Source organism: Mustela nigripes, chromosome 10, assembly GCF_022355385.1.
Source record: "Mustela nigripes isolate SB6536 chromosome 10, MUSNIG.SB6536, whole genome shotgun sequence".
In the NCBI taxonomy this organism is placed as follows: domain Eukaryota; kingdom Metazoa; phylum Chordata; class Mammalia; order Carnivora; family Mustelidae; genus Mustela; species Mustela nigripes.
In genome coordinates this window covers 14,528,290-14,547,900 of record NC_081566.1, presented here as the reverse complement: position 1 = coordinate 14,547,900, position 19,611 = coordinate 14,528,290, and the positions used below count along the sequence as shown (strand labels likewise).

The window sequence follows — 19,611 nt, the reverse complement described above, 5'->3', positions numbered from 1 at the left end:
CAGACTTGAAGAATTCTCCACTCTGATTTCAAAGACCAGGCCACCCTTGCAGGCAAACATTTAGAAAGTGATGGGCTTTGCTCTCACCCCCTCCCAACCCCCAACCACCACCATCCTCACATCTCCCCCAACCTCTTTATTAATAAGTTGACTTGTTGAAATTAAAAATAAAGATTCTCCCTTTGCTCATCGCAGCTGCTGCAACCCTCACTACCTTGGCCCCGGAAATGCTTATTAACCCATTGATTGGTGTGGTCTCCCAGGCCCGTCTTCAGTTGGGACATCTAAACCAGGCCTTGGTGGGCTTGGCTAAGGTTCATGGAGTCCCAAATTAGGTCCTTGAGAACCTTGCTGGGGGGCTGACAGGGCTCTGAGCAGGGCTTGACATCCATGAGTGACTTCCCTTCTCTCCCCTTTCTTTCCCCTGTGGCCCTCAGCCTTGGCAGCCACGGGTCCCCTTGATCAAGCCAGGCACTGGCCCAGGAGGCCAGGCCCCAGGAACAGAGTCCAGGCACACATCTTGCTCCTCTTACCCGAAAAAGTGCAAGGCAGGTGAGTAGCCATGAAGGTTTGGAGGAAACCCCTGCTCGCCTCCGCCATCTTGGGGTCTATTACCCGTCCAGATAAATTTCCCTTTTCTTCAAGGTGGGTGAGGAAGGCTAACAGATGCAAAGCAAGGTTGCAAGGATTTTTTGTTTGTTTGTTTGTTTCTATTTTTTAATCCTGAAGATAATTTTTAACTTCTTAGTTGAGAGATGTGTTGGAGAAATAAAAATGCTAGCCCCTCTGTGTAACCACTAGAAGAGGTTCAGAGAACACCGTGGATGATGAAGGCGATAATAATGTTGAACGCTAATGACAAACAATTAATTTGAGGACTTAAACAACATACGATATACGAGACACAATATCAAATGCTTCTCACACATGATGCGTTAAATACACAACACTCACACACACACAACCAACCCACCAAGAAGTAGATATTGTAACTATTTATCAAACAAACTGGACTTTTAATAGGATTTTAATAGGAAGAAAATTTACTTTTTGCATTACTCTCTCCAAACCCTGTTGGATCATTTTCCTTTCCTCCTGGATGAGAAATTAAGCAGATCCATAGCCTTGCACAGTCATTTTTACATATTAAAAAAAAAAAAATCAGTCACGACTGTGCAATAGTGGCAGAAGGATAGGCACCTAGATCAAAGAAAAAAAATAGCTTGGAAATAGCCCCACACAAGCACAACCAATAGATTCTTGACAAGGGGGCACAAAAGCAATTCACCAGAAGGAAACCAATTTCAACAAATGGTGCTGGAATAATTGGACATCCACAGGCAAAACATGAACTGACCTAGACTTCACACCTTATATAAGAGTGATCGCACAATGCACCATATACTTTAATGTAAAATGTAAAATCATACAACTTTTAGATGGACACATAGAAGGAAGTCTTTGAGACTTAGAGAGTGGGGAAGAGTTTTTAGACATGACATCAAAGTATATTCCATAAAAGAAAAAAAGTTGATAAATTAGAGGAAAGACATACTACAGACTGGGAAAAAAAAAATTTGCAAACCACTTTTCTGAAAATGGACTCATAGAATATGTAAAAAGAAAACCCTCAAAACTCAAGAATTTTTTTTAAAAAAGCAGACAATTCAATTATAAAATGAACAAACTGCATGAAGGAATATTTTACCAAAGAAGATACATGAGGACAAATGAGACCTAGAAATGATATTCACCATCTCCAGCCATAAGGGAAGTGAAAATTAAGATCATAATGAGGTCTCACTACACGCTTACTGGAACAGTTAAGATTAAAAAAAAAAAAAAAACAAAAGAACAAGAAATAAACTTAAAAAAGTGGACATTGACTGTACAACTCAGCAATCATTTATCCTGGAAAAATGAAGCATGTCCACATAGAAACTAGGCCTGATTGTGCATGGCGGCTTTCTTTACTTAGCTGGCTTTGTTCCAACAGTGGTAATGACCAAAATGTCTTGCAACAAGTGAATGGTTAAGCTAGATGTGGTATGTCCACACCATGAAATGCTACTCTACAATAAAAAGAAATGGACTTTTGATATACTGCATGTGGATGGATCTCAAGGCTATTAAGCTGATTTTTTAAAAGTTCATCACAATAGGTCATAAAATACATGTTCTACTTCTACAATGGTCTCAGGATAACACAGTTACGGAAATGGAGAACCAGTTCATGGTCGTCCGGCTGAGGGATGTTGAGGGAGGGTGGTGCTGAGGAAGCTGGCAGGACTACAGAAGGTAGCCTCAGGGAAATCTTTGTGGTCAAGGAGTAGTTCTGTATCTTGATCTTCCTGATAGTCGGAATTAATACAAATTTGCATGTGTGAGAAAATGATAGAGAACTAGACAAATGAATGCACCAATGTCAATTTCCTGATTTTGAGACTATAGTATAGTTATATAAGATGTAATCATTGGGGGAAACTTGGTGAAGACAACCTGAGACCTCTTTGTATTGTCTATTTTTTTTTTTTTTTAAAGATTGTATCTATTTATCTAACAGAGAGCGAGAGAGAGCACAAGCAGGGAGAGGGGCAGGCAGAGGGAGAGGGAGAAGCAGGCTCCCTGCTGAGCAGGGAGCCTGATGTGGAGGCTGACTCTCAGGACCCTGGGATCACGACCTGAGCCAAAGGCAGATATTTAACGACTGAGCACAATGCACCAAGGCGCCCCTCCTCATTACTGTCTTTACAATTTCTTGTGATTCTATAGTTATTACAAAAATTTAAAATATAAAATAAAATAATGCACCTTGCAGTATCAAGCATTATTCTCCAGCACAGTATAAAATCTTCATTCTCTCATTTTATTTAAAGCCTCACCTCCAACTAGCACTGCCAGGTCATGACTGATTCAGGCATTATTAGGGCAGGCTAAGCCATGCTGTAGTAACTAAAGAAAACAAATCAAAAGTCCCTGAAATTTTGGTACTTGAGCATAATAAAACATTGGCACCAATGTCCATGAGGGTAAGGCAGTTCACTTCTGAGCAGTGACTCAGAGACCCAGGCTCCTTCCATCTTGTGGCTCTGCCATCTTCAGCCTATGCCTTCCAAGACCGCCCTGGGAGGAGAAGGAAAATGGTGGGGGATCGTGCAGGGGACTGGATCTCGAGGCCTGAAAGTATCCCCTACCATTGTCCCCTACATTCCATTGCCCAGAAGGAAGCCAGCTTAACCTAAAGTGCTCTTGGGAAATCCAAGAACAATTCTGTGTTCCCTACAGAGGAAAGGGTGACATGGTAGTTTCTTTTTTGGTCTCCCCAAAAGAGAGGGAGACCTTTTTTTCTGTCTTTTTTTGGTCTCTCTTTTTCTTTTTTTGTCTCCCTTGGAGGCAAGGAATAAGTAGAAGAGAGAGACAGTGCCTTTTCTTGGTGGTGTGTCGGGTTGGCTCCATGCACGGCCCACATGCTCGCTCTCTTCCTCCTTGGGCATCTCAGTGGAGGTTCTGCTCCCCTCAGTATTGGCACAGTGAGTGCACCTTCCATGGGACACTCCCTCATCTTCTGCATCTAACAGCACATCCAAGCTTCTTTCCATTGGAGCCACCTCACTCTGCTATTCAGAATGGTCACAGTGACACAGTGAGTCCTCCTGGGCAGGTTCTTGGAGGTGACGCAAGCCTAATCCTGGGAGAGCCAGCATCCTGGCTCCACTGAAAGCTTGAGGTGCACACTGATCCCTCCATGGCCCAGAGAGGAGCTTTTGCCAAGAGAGAAACTTCAACCAAACTCTTACCTTGGGTTTTTTCTGGCAAGAGTCAGACAATACAGGCCATTTGCTCCCCCAAACTCTAATACTTTGCTCTTCACTAGCAACCACAGAGTCTCCTTACTTCACTTGAGGAGGGAACCCACTTTCCTTCTCTGTGTGGGTGAGCAGGAAGGGAAAACACTCCATCCTCTTTGGTTTCATTCAAATCAACTTCCTCATCTCAGGTTACGCAGAGGCAAAGAAGGGGTGCCACACGTCAGGACCCAGGCCCTCCATTAGCCACTCCTGTGGGGTGCTCGGACTCCCCTGTCTGGACTATGGGGTCTCAGCCAAAATGCCCAGTGAACTGGAAAAGATGCATTTAACACCCTGTTAAATGACATTATTTCCATTTTATAGTTGTAGATCCTCAGGTTCAAAATGGTCAAGGACTTTGTGCAAAGCACCACAGCTCTACCGTAGTAGGTAGATCTCAAGAGCTGCGGACTGTGGTGGACGAGATACAGGAGATGGGATGAAGGAAAAGAATGCAATGAGCTTTAATTTTGGTAAGTCGATGTGTTCACTGCAAGTAGAGGAGAATCATTTCATTTCCATGTGCTTAGCTGGGGACCAGGAAGTCAAGAAGTAAGCGTGGGTTAGAAAGTGTCTGCAAAAGAAAAGAAAATTGTCAAGCTGTCATGTACCAGGAATCTGGGCGGAGGGAAGAGCACAGACGGAGGGAGAGAGGGAAGAAAGAGGGTGAGCGGGGCAGCTAGGTGGGAACCTGGACCTGCAGATAGAGCCCTGGGGATGGGTTTTAAGGGAAGAAAATGTCCAGTGACCATTTTGTATTACTTGAGATGTAAACCACCCACCTCCTGACCTTCGATTAAGGCTCCTGAACACCCTTGCCTTACAAGCACGCTGTTGGGGAAAGGAGAGCTCAACGACAGAGCAGGCTAAGTCCAACTCGGTGAAGAGTACAGAGAGAAGCCGGTGACAAGAGAAGAGGGAGGCCATGAGCCTAGGGAACACAAAAGTGGCCCCAAGAAGGATGCCCGCGAGAATGCGTGACAGTCCTGGAGGAGCACACTCGACTTCCTTGCGGACGTTGTCACGTCAGCTTGAGCTAATTTAACCCAAACCTGTGACAGGGCGACTGCAGCTGACATCTGGGCTGCACTCAAATAATCAAAACTCCTCCCAAGAATGTGCTTCGTAAGTCCTTCCTTACTAAACTTTTTACCCAACTTACTAAAACGAATAGCTTTGCAACAACTCCTACTTGATTTGCCATTTCAAGCCTTTCAGAGGAGGTGCTAGAGGGGAACAGAAGAAACAAACACCGGAAAGAGTCTGACTCAGGCTGAGAGCAGCAGAAGTTGCAGTGGGATCAGCATGACCCCTCCCGATGACTGAGGGACCGGCCAGTTGGCACAAAGCTCGCTCTGTATGTGCGCGTGTGCCTGCATTTCAGGGTTTCGCAGATTTTAATGTGCGCATGAACCACTGAGGATCAAGGGGGGATGGATGGTGGTTAATGAGATCTGCTTTGCCAATAGTTTGCAGGTGATACCACGGCCGCTGGTCAGAGCAACACCATTGAAGAGCACAGGGCAGTAACTTTCTAACCTGGAGGGTCATTAGGGCGGCCAAAGGAAAAAGGGGGACATGGAAAAGATAAGAGTGTAGATGGGTGGGAAATAATAAAGGAATAATAAATAAAAAGGAAAGTTAATAAGAAGGAAATAAAAATAAATTTTAAAAAATAGAGGGAGAGAAGATTAAAAACAACAACAACAAAACAAGCATAACTACACAGAACCAGGGATCTCCAGTAAGGGAAATGGGAGGTCACCAGTGACTGTTCTGGAACTTCTCGATATTTTGTTTCAATGACATAGGTTGGTCTGCCCTCTATTAAATAGCATATACTCTTTGTGCCCTCACAGGCCTTGACCCTTCTTCAAGGGTGAAGAAGTAGAGATGGGATTCTTGAGTCACTCACTGGTATTTATTCCTATGGATTACATAACATTGGTGGTAGCATTTATGTGTATTCCCACCAGTATGGGCAAAACCAGTGCTGTGATACAGCTGTTTCCTGTATAAGTGGAATTTACAATCTGGTGGAGAATATCACACACAACACACACGGGAAAGTAAATTACAAGTCAAGTAAGTGATACAAGGAGTCTAATACAATACGTGTATTTAAAAAGAAACTTTCTCATCTGTTTTACCGGTTTCCTACCACTTGTGGATGTGGGAGAGGCAGACTCACGATTTTACGGAAAGAGGAGCTCAGAGAGGTAAGGTGACTTGTTCAAGGTCATACCGATAGTAAGGAGCAAAGCTTAAATAAGGCGTCTTCTGGCTCTTTTCATTAACCTCCCCTGCTGAGGGCAGTAAAGTTTATTATATTCCACTTCGCCTACTTTTCTGACTTTCTCTAGCTGAGCAGGCCAAGGCTTCTCAACAGCTTGGCATTTAATTGGTTTACAGTTTCCTCCCTCATTCAAAACCTAAACCAGTTAAACAAATTTCCTGGAAAACCAAAATAAACTCTAAGCAAAGTCCACTGCTGGGTCACATTTGTCTAAATAGAAGGTATTTTCAGAATACAAGTCATTGAAAACAGCAGGGAATCTTGAAAACCTCTTTGCAATCTTAATTTCTCCACTCCCTGTTGCTTGGTTCCCAGACTCATGCATACAACCCAGCCTCTCTTACAGACCTGAATGCCCATGGGACCTGTGTATTTATCCACATGCAGACATACGTGGGACATAATTTTGCTAATTGAAAACAAGTTCTCCCATTAATGCAAGCACACGAATTTGACCCTACTGTTACTGTAACTTAATCATGTCGTTTAACCCTAAGTGGGTCTGTAGTCTGATGATTTATTTACTTATTTATTTTTAAAAGAGATTTTATTTATTTATTTGACAGAGCACAAGTAGGCAGAGAGGCAGGCAGAGAGAGAGGGAAGCAGGCTCCCCGCTGAGCAGAGAGCCCCATGCGGGACTCGATCCCAGGACCCTGAGATCATGACCTGAGCTGAAGGCAGAGGCTTAACCCACAGAGCCACCCAGGCGCCCCAAGTCTGACGATTTAATAAGTGTAAATGCAGCTGAATTTCCACCTAAATTGCTTGTGCTTATAATGCACGTATCCACTGACGCCTGCTTCCAGGAACTGATCACACACATACAAGTTAACTAGTTAAGAGAAATTTGCTTTGGAAGGAAAAGTCTCATGGTGATGGTGGTCTGGGCAGAAAGGATGACAGTGAGCCAAGTTTCCCACCTAGTGCAGTTTTGTTGTGCTTCCCTGCTTCTTGCCAACAGAACAGGCCAGGGCCATGTACCCCCATCACCTCCTGACTTCATGAACGAAGAGTGTTGCCAAAGGACACTCACATTAGGTGCTGGAGTTTCTGGTTCTCTGTCCTTAAGCCAGCTACCATCCCTCCCATCCCTGAAATGCATTTCCATTTTCTCTTTTTTAAAGTCTCTCCCCCCATTTTACCAATCTCGTCTTTTCCTCATTTACATCTTTACATTTTAGAATATATTGAAAATATATATTTAGGATATCCCCAGACATGGATTTTGTTTCTTCTCCATTCCCCATTTGATGCAATAGTTGCTGGAGGGCTGGGCTCACTTGCTTATTTCCTCAGGGCTCTGAAACGCACAGTTCCGAAAGGGGCAAGAGTAGAGGATCTAAACCCCTGAATTCTTGAGAGTTGCTTGATGTTGGAGCTTTGGGGTGCTAATCAGTCTCCAGCGTTTCCCCCTTCTTTAGTTCTGACCAAATGATAATTACGCCTAAGGAGGCAAATGGGGATCAAAATGTGTTTCCTGGCTTCACTGATGGCAAAGTTGGATTGGAGAACACAGCAGGAAGTGTGTGCTCTGTTAAAAACAGGAAGACCTGAGAGAGAGACAGACAGAGAGAGAGAGAGAGAGGGAGAGAAGGAGAGCTAAGAGACTAAGAGACACCGGAGATGGTCTACAGAAACATCCCTCCAGTCCCCTTCCTGAGCCTGGTGTAGGCACGAGGGTAGAATATCTTGTGGAGGAGTAAAGTTATCCCAGAAGCCCTTGCACATTTGCTCTTCTCACTCTGCTCTGGGAAGATGTCTGAGTATGTGTTTACAGCCTCCTCTGTTCTGAGGAGTAGTCAAGGGAAGGCCCAGGAGCACTACTGGTTTGGTCCCCTCCCCTAAGCCCTGTGCTCTAGAGGGCGCTGCTCTGGTCCTCCTCTGGCAGTGTCCTGCCCCCTGGGACAAGAGGAGGGGCCCATCCCAAGACCACATTCTCCTTGGGAATCTTCTGCCCAAATGGTCAGGAGCATATGTGGACTTCTACTTTGATGGGCTTCTGGGTCTCTGCCCTTCTGCTTGTGGCCCTGGTGAGACCATGTCACATGGGTATAGCTCTCTAGGACTGAGGGATGGCCAAGGGGTAGATGTAAGCAGGGGTGGAGAGGTCAGGGGTGTTATGGAACTTGGACACCCCAGCTGGAGCTGCAGTGTTGGAGTGTGGGGTGGAGACAGTGGGAAGAGGAGGAGGAAGGGGGCAAACCACAGACTGATGGCCAGCTGTCCTAGAAGCCTGAGTTCTGGTATAGGACTCTAAGGACTGCGGAAATTTTAAATAAGACCCTTTCAGGTTGTTACAAACATATATTTATTTATGTAGGGGAGCAGAGCATTTTTTATTTAATGATTTATTAGCTTGATTTATGGCTTTTAAAAATTCAGACACATGATATTTGGACCTCTATCTGGATTCTTGCCCTAGGCCCCATGAGGGTTAGGAATAGGAGCAGGGAGGTCCTGGGCCTGCCTCTTATGGGGGCTTTAAGGGAGAGAGTAGAGCCTGTATTGTTGCATAACAAAACACTTCAACTTAGAGACCTAAGACCACAAATATTTTATTATGCTCACCACATTCATGGATCACGAATTCAGAGTGGGCCCATGGTGGGGACAGAGGCTTGATGTGTGGTCACTGCACCAGTAAGACTGGAAGGCTAGTGGGGCTCAGTGACTAGGGATGACAGTCACTGAAGACATCCTAACTCACTCTGGGGATCACTGTAGGTGGTTGGTGGGGGAACCCTGCTGGGTGTGTCAGACCAAACATTTACACATAGCCTCTCTTTGTGGACTGAGCTTCCTCACAGTCTCATGGCTGGGTTCAAGGGTAAGCATCTTTAAAAGACATGGGCAGGACCTGTCAGGCATTTTATGACCTTGGAAGTCACATAGTGTCACTTCTGCCCTAGTTATCAATCCACCTAGATTCAAGGGGAGGAAACACAGACCCCACTCAAGTGTCAAAAACACACTACACAAATGGGCTGTAGGATGGAAGATATTGTTGAGGCTACTTTTCGAAAATGCTGTCTGCCACACTGTCCTCTGTTCAAGAGTGCACAATAGACAGGGGTTTAGGAAGAGATCCCTGGTCTTGGGTTCCAAGAGGATATTCTGACTTAATTCAAGTCAAAGGTTTAGAAGAGTGTTTGGCATAGGAGAAGATTCACTAAACAGCAGGGGCCACCATCATCATCACCATCGCCACAAGCGTGTCACCACAACTGTTACCGTCATCACCATCACATCGTTGTCATCAACAGTCACATCATCATCATCTCTGAAGGAACTCTGGGGATGGTTCAGTCATCTATAGGAGGGAGGAAGTAGTACCTGGAAAGCTGAGTGAGGTTTTGGATGTCCCCAAATGATCCAGTGGTAGTTCTGTATTTGAACTTGGGCTTCTGTCTCCTACCGGGAAAACTATATAGTAGTGGTTTGGGGACATTGTAAGGAATGGGCCATGTATTAAAACAGCATCAGTAATTCTAAATCTCAGTCACTGCTTTTGTCTGATGCTAATGACTCCAGAGAAGATTTAGCTGGTACATTTTTTTGCATATCCTTTAAAAAAAAAACCAGCAAACATTTTTTAGACTAATAACCACAAACTTTAGTAATAAGAGAGCCATTAATTTGGATAATTTAGATTTAAAACAGATCGGACTTTTGTTTTTTATTTTGAAACAATATCTCCTAAGGCAATTAGCAAAACAAGTTTGTAGGGAATGATGTCTAATTATTTGAGGAGTCAAACGTTATCTGTGCAAATATTCTATGTATGGAATGCAGTAATTATGAGATTTTATCACTTGCTCCTTAAATCTTGTCTCCACAACCCCACTTGGCAATATTCTCTTATTTGATAGTGCTGAAGTACTTGAAAATTAAGCAATTTCTTTAAAGAACTCTTCTATAGCTGTAACCACTTTCTGCAAACTTATTTTTTCCACAAAAATCAAAAATTAGAGCTTTTGTCTTGCTAAATGTTTTGTTTTGTTTCATTTTGGGTTGTGTTTAAGGAGCTAGTCTTCCCTTGAGGGAACAAGGGTTGCAAAACCAAACCAATCAATACCCACTGATTTGTGGTCAAGTTGGGCCGCTGGTAGGGTATGTGAGGGGTAAGGGCAAATCAAACATCAGTTTGTTCTCTCTCGGTGAACCCTGGTGTTCACTCTGGGGTCCAGAAGCTACTTACAGTGTCAAGAATGTAGGTCAGCATTACTTTATGTAACTGTCCCCTTTTTGTTTTCTGTTGGGAGGTCAGGGCAAGGGTAAATGTTCGTAGAGGTTGTCCATCTAGATCGAGCTTGGAGGCTGTCCAAGGAGACAGAGTCCAGCTGATGTTGGACGTTCACTGCCTCGTGTCAGCAAGTGACAGGGACAGCAATGAAATCTCCCTCTCAGATATTTTGGGCAGAAATGGCAACACTGTTGTTTAGATCAACAACTATACCTTCCTTTGTGAGGAAGTCTCTGAAATCAGACAACTTGGGTTCATGGAGATGTGTGCCTTAGTTCCTCATGTCTCTAAAATGGGAATAAGAATAGGACTTGTGTCATAGGATCCTGATGAGGTGCAAAGAGTAATCCACGCAGAGAACTTTAAGCTGTGTCTTGCACACAGCTGGTCCTCCCCAAATGCTTTGTTTCTCTATACCTGACACCAACAGCCGCCGCTTACTGAGAATTGGCTATGTGGCAGAATTTATTTTCTCCTTACCATAACTCTGTCTGGTGGCTGGGGTCATCCCCATTTCATAGATGACCAAAGAGGCACAGGGAAGTCTCATGTTTGCTCAAGGTCACGCATTAATGGGTGAAAGAACTGCGATTCGGACAGGTTTTGTCGGACACAAAAACTCGTGAGCTCCACCACCGCCTGGCACCACGATAAAAATCAAAATTAAAGAAAGCAAAAATAACCTTGTCATTAGCATACTTGATGTTTGCTGAGAAGGCTATTAGGTTATTCTTAGACTGTGAAGTCTGTGGTGGCTGTGAGTTTTTCGACACCGCCTAGCATGGCGCTGTGTGCAGAAGACACTTACCAGAGCTTTCTGTTCCCTGCCGCTGTCGTTGCTGATAACACTCTAAGCTGGAACCTTGGACGTGGCCTCTAGTGCTGTCGGCAGGGGCCCTTGCACAGGCAACAGCCCGCGGGTTACAGCAACCTCGATGAAGGGGATGGGTGGTGCTTTGGGTGGAGGGAGGGTCAGAGTCTCCCCGTGAGTCCTTGATTCTGCCACATCTCCATCCATTTTCAAGAAAAGTCAGACCGAGTGACTTTTGTTAAGCTCTGCTCGAATAGAGCCAATTTACCTTTCTGCTGATGTCCTTCCTCGCCGGTGCGGCTCTTTTTTCTTTCAAACCACAAACAAGGGAAGATTGATAGCCAGGCTGGAAAAACCCATGGTGTGGTTCACAAACATAGGTCTAAGCTGGGGTGGGGGAGGTCCTCCTTCCTCATCTGTTTGTTTAAAGATAAAGAGGCCCTTTCTGTCCACAGGGGGTCCAGCAATTTAACCACAAACTATATTAATAGGTGTCAGAAAGTGTCTGCTCTGCTGAGCTGAGTGGGGAGGGACAGAACCCTGGGTTCTCATCACCCTGGGCCAAGCTTCCTCAACCCCCTCAATTCAAAAGTATTATCTCTTAAGTGCTTATTGTAGACTTTCCTACCCCATGTTTTTAAATTAAAAAAAAAAAAATTAAGCCTTTTGTGTTTCTAATACATAGAGATCCTGGAATTTCAGATCTGCCAATAACTCCCCTGTTCCAAAGAAAAAAAAAAAGTCATTTTTTTTTTTCCTTACTGGAATTTTTTCATTCCTTCCCACCCACCCCACCTCCATTTCTCATTTCCTCAGGAAACCATTTAGTTGGAGACACAGGGAAAGTTTTCCAACACACTTCCCCCAGCCCCCACAGACTCACGCACACCGGGAGAGCAATGTAGTACCCAGAACATGTGTTGCAATATAGTCAACCTTGCCCATAAAGATTTCTGTCTCCAGTTCTCTAGAACACTTGGAAGGCCTTATGGGGAAGGCAGCCTTCATTTCTGTTTGCAAGAGTCACCCTTCAGGAACCCATGTGGCTGGCCCTGGGGTGACTGCCCTCTGCTCTGGGCTGTCAATCAAGGAAGCAAATATAGAGTTGCTGTGGCTCTTCCGTGGTATCCCTGAACATGACCTTCCTGTGGGCTTTCTAGAAGAAAGGAAGGTGAGGGACGGACTCCCTTTTGACCTTCGGATGGGACTAAAGGAGTGTTGGTCACGTTTAAAAATTGCACTTGAGAACTTTATCCTGTACTAAACAACATTTCAGGTGCTAAGGATATAAATGGTGGAGGAGACCAGTGAAGTGCTTGCTTTCAAATTTCACTTTCTAATTTAGGGATTGGGAGTATTAAGTACAGAAGGCAAAACAAGAGTAGAGACGCAAAATCCAGGATCACTAATAAACAAAATGCATGTATTGAGTAATGAGAGCCATGAAGAGATCAAGTAACATTTTAGAATAGTGACTCATCTCCTTTCTGCCTGTAACTTTGGGGAAGCCTTCCTCCCCACACTTGAATTTTGTAGTTCCCGACCTATGGCTGGGCTCTGAGAGCCTTAGCGCTAGATGCCTTTGTCTGGTCCAGGGCAAAGATTCCCCCTTGCCCTTTGGAGATGGAGTTCAAAAATCCCTTGCGAGCAAAGAGCTGAGGTCCATTACACTCCCACCAGCTCCCGACCACACTTTGTGAGCAGAGAGACGGAAGAATACAAGAATTCCAAAAAAGTGGAAACTACTTTCCACTCGGTGCATCCCCAACACATGAACAGCTTCTTAAAACACTCAAGCAGCAAAGTGAAAATGAACAGAGTAGAAAATTTTCCAGCTGCAGCAAAAATATTACCTGTCCCCAAAAGAGATTCCCTTGTGTGGTTCACCTTCCATGATTCATCAAGTATCTTGGGACCAAGTGTCATCTTGTCCAAATCCAAGGACTCTTGGCTGCTCCCGGGAAGCCGACTTTCGATTCTAGTTGCCCACACTCATCTTCTCAGTGCTACGGAGGATCACTTGCATTGGGTCGTAGTCCATAGTCTGCATTCTTGCTATCTCTTCGGATTAAAAAAAAAAAAAATGTTCTTATGTCAAGAAGAGGCCTCCAGGAACGGAAGGCTGGGAATGGACTGTAACCCGAGGTGGAAGACCTTCAGAGACTGAGCTTACACTCTGCTTAGCAACCACCAGATGTCAGCAACTCATCTGATTTCAGTTCTTTAGCAAAGGGGAAGGCAACCCTTGATGGAGGGAATGACAGCCTTTGGCTGACATCAGCTTTTTTTAAGTTTCAGGTGTGACTTCAGGAAGGTGTCTACTCTGAGGAAAAGTGTTAATGGCTTGAGCCGGATCCAAGTCTGAGGATGAGAAAAGCACTCAGACACATGCGCATGATGGGAATTCTTGGGCTGATACTTTCATTTGGTGTTCGTTGTCGGCACCATTTACCGATGGTTTAAAAGAAGTTTGTCAGGGAATGAAAGATTCACCGGGAAGATTTTTAAGGCCAAAGGCAACTAGATGGATAAATTTGCTTTCAAGGGTTCCTGCTAGACTCTTAGGAAAATCTCTGGAAGAAGGGAAAGGGAAGTCTGAAAGTGCAAAAACCTTATTTAAAAGAGGAGGCATAAATAAGGTACCCAAAGGGCAGGAGGTAATTAGAATGAGCTCCTGGGTTGGTTATTTATTTCACAAAACCAGGTTAAGCAGCTATCAATATACGAAAATGTGAGACAAGATGCCTTTGGTGAATGAAGAGTCTAATACAGCTAAAATTGCCTCTAGTTTTGTGGTGGACGCCTCCTCATCAGGTAATGGGTTTCACAAACCCGTCATAATGTATTATTCTTCAGTAAGCCGAGCCCAGGGTGCCAATGCAGTAAAATGGTATTTATTAGAAGTTCTCAGACTCTGGGCGCCTGGGTGGCTCAGTTGTTAGTGTCTGCCTTCGGCTCAGGTCATGATCTCAGGGTCCTGGGATCGAGCCCCATATTGGGCTCTCTGCTTGGTGGGAGGCCTGCTTCTTCCTCTCCCACTCCCCCCGCCTGTCTTCCCTCTCTCACTGTGTCTCTCTTTGATAATAAATAAACAAAATCTTTAAATAAGATAAAATAAAATACAAGCTATCTAAAACAAAAATGAAGTTCTTAGACTCCCAAGAACCTTAATGGCAGTGATTCCCCATACATTCTTTTCTTGGTCTAGTCTCTTCTCCCACTTTTTGCTTTTATTCTTATTCCTGCTATTGACCTTGAACTTCAGAGTCAAACGGGCATCACCCATGCCCTTGTTGGAAAAAAAAAATTGTGGTTAGAAGTGCAAGGGGAAGGTGTTCTCTGCAGCACGTATCTCAGTGTGGAGGTTCATTACCATAAAATTAAAATAGCTGACCAAATTCCCAAGCCAGATTTAAACTGGGACAGGGGCTCCGTGGGCTCTTTGCAAACAGCCCCCTCTTCAAGGCCCAGCAAAGGGCTTGGCACAGAGAGGGCGCTAGACCCTCCCATTGACCAAATAGAGCAGGACCTTCCTCTCCAAACTCCTTGCCGCATTTCACCTCTCAAAAACCTCATCCAGGGGCGCCTGGGGGGCTCAGTGGGTTAAGCCTCTGCCTTCGGCTCAGGTCATGATCTCAGGGTCCTGGGATCGAGCCCCGCATCGGGCTCTCTGCTCGGCAGGGAGCCTGCTTCCTCCCCTCTCTCTCTCTGCCTGCCTCTCTGCCTACTTGTGATCTCTCTCTCTCTGTCAAATAAATAAATAAATAAATAAATCTTTAAAAAAAACAAAAACAAAAACAAAACAAAAAAAAACCTCATCCAGCACTTTGGTCCCCTACACAAGCCTCGACTTTCCTTTCTTAATATTGAGTCTGGCTTCCTGTCACCTCTTCACACTCTCTCCCTGGAATTTCCTTCGATCTCATTTAAATTCCGTTGATGTTTCAACTTCTGCCACCTCCCTAAAGCCTCTAGGACTTAGGGACAAGTCCTCTAGAAAGACATCCAGCCTGATGTTATTTCACACCCCTTCATTCCTAAGCCTTTGGGGTAGCAGATCTATAGTTCTTTTAATTAACAGTCTTCTATTCTATTACTAATGATATAGCTATAAGTATACATCAATAGTTAATGTAAAGTATTATATCATATTGCCATCTATATCAATATTGTGTAAAGCAAATTCTTCCGCATTTTCTTCCACACGGGTTGTAAGTTTCTTGAAGCTTAAAAATAATGTTTAGCCACGTGTTTTACAAAGGGTAGGATGCCAAGTAGGCATTCGTTCATTGAAAGTGGAAATGTTCTGTTTGCTGCGCTCAGTTTATGCACTCCCTTCCAGAGTACACATCCATGGAAATAAATCTATCTATCTATCTATCTTTCTTTCTTCCATTCAAGGCTCCCTTTGAGATCCATAAATGAAGAAAGGCCCAGAGAAGTGGCTGTGGTTCTCTTTCCACCCCCTTTCTCTCAGGTGTGGTTCCTCTTGACAAAGAAGAATGTCAAGCCTCAGTTCCCTGAGGGTAATTTGTCTGGTAATTATATGCAAAGACTCAGATCCCTAAAAGAGGGCTTGACTTTGTTGTCACCTGGGAAATGTCAACAAATGACATTATCTCCTGTGGAGCTAGCGTGTGGCTTCTGGGTGGGCAGGGCGGGTCAGCAGGAGAAGCAGGTGAGTCAGGGGCCCTCAGGGTCACCAGGGGCGGGGATAGGAGGGACACTTCATGACTCACTCCCTGTAACTTTATTCTTCTGGATGAAATTTAGAAAAAAATCCATCACGTCTCCTTTATGAAGAGAATCTTGAAAGGCAGATCGACTTTCTGCTTTCTGAGTCGGAAACAGAGGAAGAGTCTTGCCAAAGCGGGGATGGGTGTGTGCAGTACCGTGACACCATGCTTGCTGGCTTGACTGAGGCACCCTCCGAAGCCGGCGGTGAGCAGCGGGAGGCCAGCTCTTCTCTGCCTCCCACTAGAGTAAGCTGAGGTCAGAGGAAAAGACCGTGGGGTTGGTGAAGCCGATTACGGTCACTTACTACTCCAGTTAGCCAGTGCTTGCTGTGGCCTAAGTGCCTTACATCCATCCTCTTCTTCAATCCTTAGCACAACTTTGGAGAACTTCCCATTTTATAGAAAAGGAAACTGAAGCTCAGAGAGGTAAGCAAATGTGCCCTGCGTCACACAGCTAATAAAGAGCAGGGCTGGGTTTTAAACCCAGGTGTCAGGTGCTTTGGATTCTAGTCCTGATTTTGCCACTGTGTAACTTCATGACTAAGGAAGGACAATCCATCAAACTTCTTTAAGCTTCTGTGTCATCTTCTCAGAACGAAGGGTCTAGGTTGGATGATCTGGAACTCCTCTGTTCAATATGGTGGTCGGTCACTCGCCAGATGCGTCCATTGAACACTCGATGTGGCTTGCCTGAATTGAGAAATGTCGTGTTTGTTACATACCAGATTTCAAAGGCCAGAAAAAAAGAATGTGCAATATATTGATAGTATTTTAAAGACGATTACATTTAAAAAATGGTAATATTACATATATTCTATGTATCATACACATATGGTTAAATACATACATATATATTATTAAAATTAATTTTACCTGTTTTATTTTTAGTTTGTAAAATGTGGGGCTAGTAGAACATTTACAATGACCCATGTGGCTCAAATGATTTTTCTCTCGGAAAGTGCTTTCTAGACTTTCTGACAAATTGTACTAGAGATCATGGGTCTCAAGAATTGATATTTCTGCATGACTTTTTGGGTCTGGAGTTGGGACAGAAGCCGAGGGACAAAGCACAGACAGCCAGTGCCACCTGTGGAAAATTCACAGGCTCTGACCATCGGGATACAGACTGGTCACTCAGCTTGCTTACAAATGGTCTTGGATCTGACAGCATGTTGACTAAACACCTGACAACGTGTTGTCTTACACTTTTCAGCAACCATGTCCACCACCACACTTGCAGGCTCCGGGTGAAATGCTTTACACAGAACTCCTTACCAAGTGTATGATTTCATCTAATCCTTACAATAGCGCTCTGGAAGCAAAATCCGCTATTATGCGGACTTCACACATCCGTGTGACAACTAAGGCACAAGACGGGTTAAGCAACTTGTCCAAGGTCATAGAGCTGGTTAATGATAAGAGTGTCTGATTCAAAAACTTACGTGTATAATCATTAGGTAATACGACCTATTCCAAGAAGCCCCAGTTTCTCCAGCTGTAACCAGGTGACAAGTGGAAAAAAGCAACTGTTTTGTGGGAAGGACATTGGTCCAGGAGGAACCTTCCAAAAGATCCTTGATTCTGCTAAGGGATTATTTATCATCTCGGAGGGCTTGTCCATCATTAGCTACCTCCAAGTCAGAAGTGCTCCTCTAGGCTCTATGCCCCAGTGGTTCGGAGAGACTGTGCTTTCTAGGTTCTTCAGTTGAAGACAGACAACGGGAAGGAAGATGGAAATAATTATTCACGACGCATAAAATTCCCAGCGGGGATGTCTGGGTGGCTCAGACGGTTAAGCTCCTCCCTTTGGCTCTGGTCATGATCCCAGTATCCTGGGACTGAGCCCCGCATTGGGCTCCCTGCTCAGCAGAGATCCTGCTTCTCCCTCTCCCTCTGCCTGCTTGTGCGCATGCTCTCTCTCTCTGTCAAATAAATAAAATCATAAAACAAACAACAACAACAAAAACAAACACAAAAAAACAACTCTGCCAAGCAATTGAATAAAAACTGGGACGTTTGTCTCTGTTATCCAACAATTTCCCAAACATTCAGGTTTGGCAATTTAGAGGTCGGACTTTTAAATTTCCTTCCAGGTATGATGCTGTATGTGTCAGTCAAAAGAGAGAGCTTGCACAGTAATCTGAACACAAAAATGTTAGTATAAAGAATTATTAACTATAACAGGTGATTAGAGTAATGAGGGGTTCACTAGGCAGAAGTAAGGAGAACCCCAAGGTACAGGAATAGCAGTTGAAAGAAGCAACTATGACCCCCAGGGCTGAGAGAGGAGCCCCAGGAGCACCTCCCTGCCTCTTGTCCACTCTCTGTCCCACCCACTCCCCAGGCTGGGATTCAGACATTGTTGGAGAGAGCATGCCTTGTGGCCCCCAAGATAGCAAACGAGTAGCCGTGTCAGTGGAATTTGCTGGAAATTTGCCCTCTAGACCTCATCATAAATGAGCTCTCTAGGGTGCAGACAAAGCTTTGGGGAGGTCGTGTCTCTCAGAAGGCTTTTAGATAAAATGACCTGAGATGCTGGGGGAAGCTGCTAGACGTGGGGCACTACTACTGGCTGCCATGCACGGAAGGAACTGGATACTTGCAAAGCCACCTGTGCTGCCGCAGCTGGCTGCTGGAAAAGTTGCCCGGGCGGCAGGAGCCTGGCGCTGAAGAGCTGCCCACTCGGCAGGAGCTGGGCAAGCCGTGTGTCCTGCAGCCTCCCGGTGCGGAAGAAGATTCTGTACGGCAGGAGCTGGACGCTGAAGACGCGCCTGGTGGGCAGGGGCGGAACAATGGAGCCCCGGCCTGTGACGGGGGATGCCGCCGGACAAGAGCACCAAGCGAGGCTGGGCATCCCTTCCCCCTGCAAGGTCTCTCCATGCTTTCTACAGACACAGCCTAGCATGATGCTGGCAGGCAAAGGAAAAATATCGCAAGGGTCCATATCATTTTTTCAGAGCAGGCAGTGAAGGGTGAACTTGGAGCCGAGAGAGGATAAATCCATGCCTGGCACCCTACAGAAGAGAACTCCCCACTGAACAGGGAGCCTAACACGGGGACTCGATCCCAGGACCTTGGGATCAGGACTTGGGTGAAAGCAGATGCTTAACCACCTGAGCCACCCAGGCACCCCTTAGTGATCCTATTCTAATATAAGTTAAAATATGTCACTTACCTATTCAGAATCCTTCAGTGGGTCCCCATCTCACTAGAGAAAAAGCTCAAGTCCCTACAGGGACTTGCATGATTTATCTTTGTTTGCCCTATGTGGACCACACTGACTTTCTCTCTGTACCTAAAATATTCCAGGCACACCACAGCCTCAGGACCTATATTATCACACTTCTTTCTTCCTAGTGGGTTCCCCTCCCAGATTTTTGCAAAGCTCAAGCCCTCACTTCTTCCTATTCTTTGCTCAAATGATACTTCTTTAACAAACTCTTCCCGACCACCCTCTTTAAAATTACAACCCTCTTTCTACCTCTTTACCCGGGCTACTCCTGATTAACCTGCCCTGGTTGTTTTTCTCCATAGCATTTACCATCATTTAACAAATTATCTGTTCCACTTACTTATATTGTTTGTTTTCAGTCTTGTCCCACTGCAATGTAAACTCCATGAGAAAAAGAATTTGTATCTTTCGTTCCCTGCTGTCCTCTCTGGGGTCTTGGGTG

At 44.9% G+C, this 19,611-nt stretch overlaps 1 long non-coding RNA gene across 3 annotated transcripts in view; it reads right to left on the bottom strand.

The window, feature by feature from the left end:
* LOC132026076 (uncharacterized) overlaps positions 1–11,510 on the bottom strand; it is a 63,150-nt gene extending 51,640 nt beyond the window's left edge. For all 3 annotated transcript variants that reach the window (XR_009406759.1, XR_009406761.1, XR_009406760.1), the window contains exon 1: positions 11,199–11,510. This is a non-coding gene — a long non-coding RNA (uncharacterized LOC132026076). The remainder of the gene's footprint in view (positions 1–11,198) is intronic.
* Positions 11,511–19,611: the final 8,101 nt, after the last annotated feature.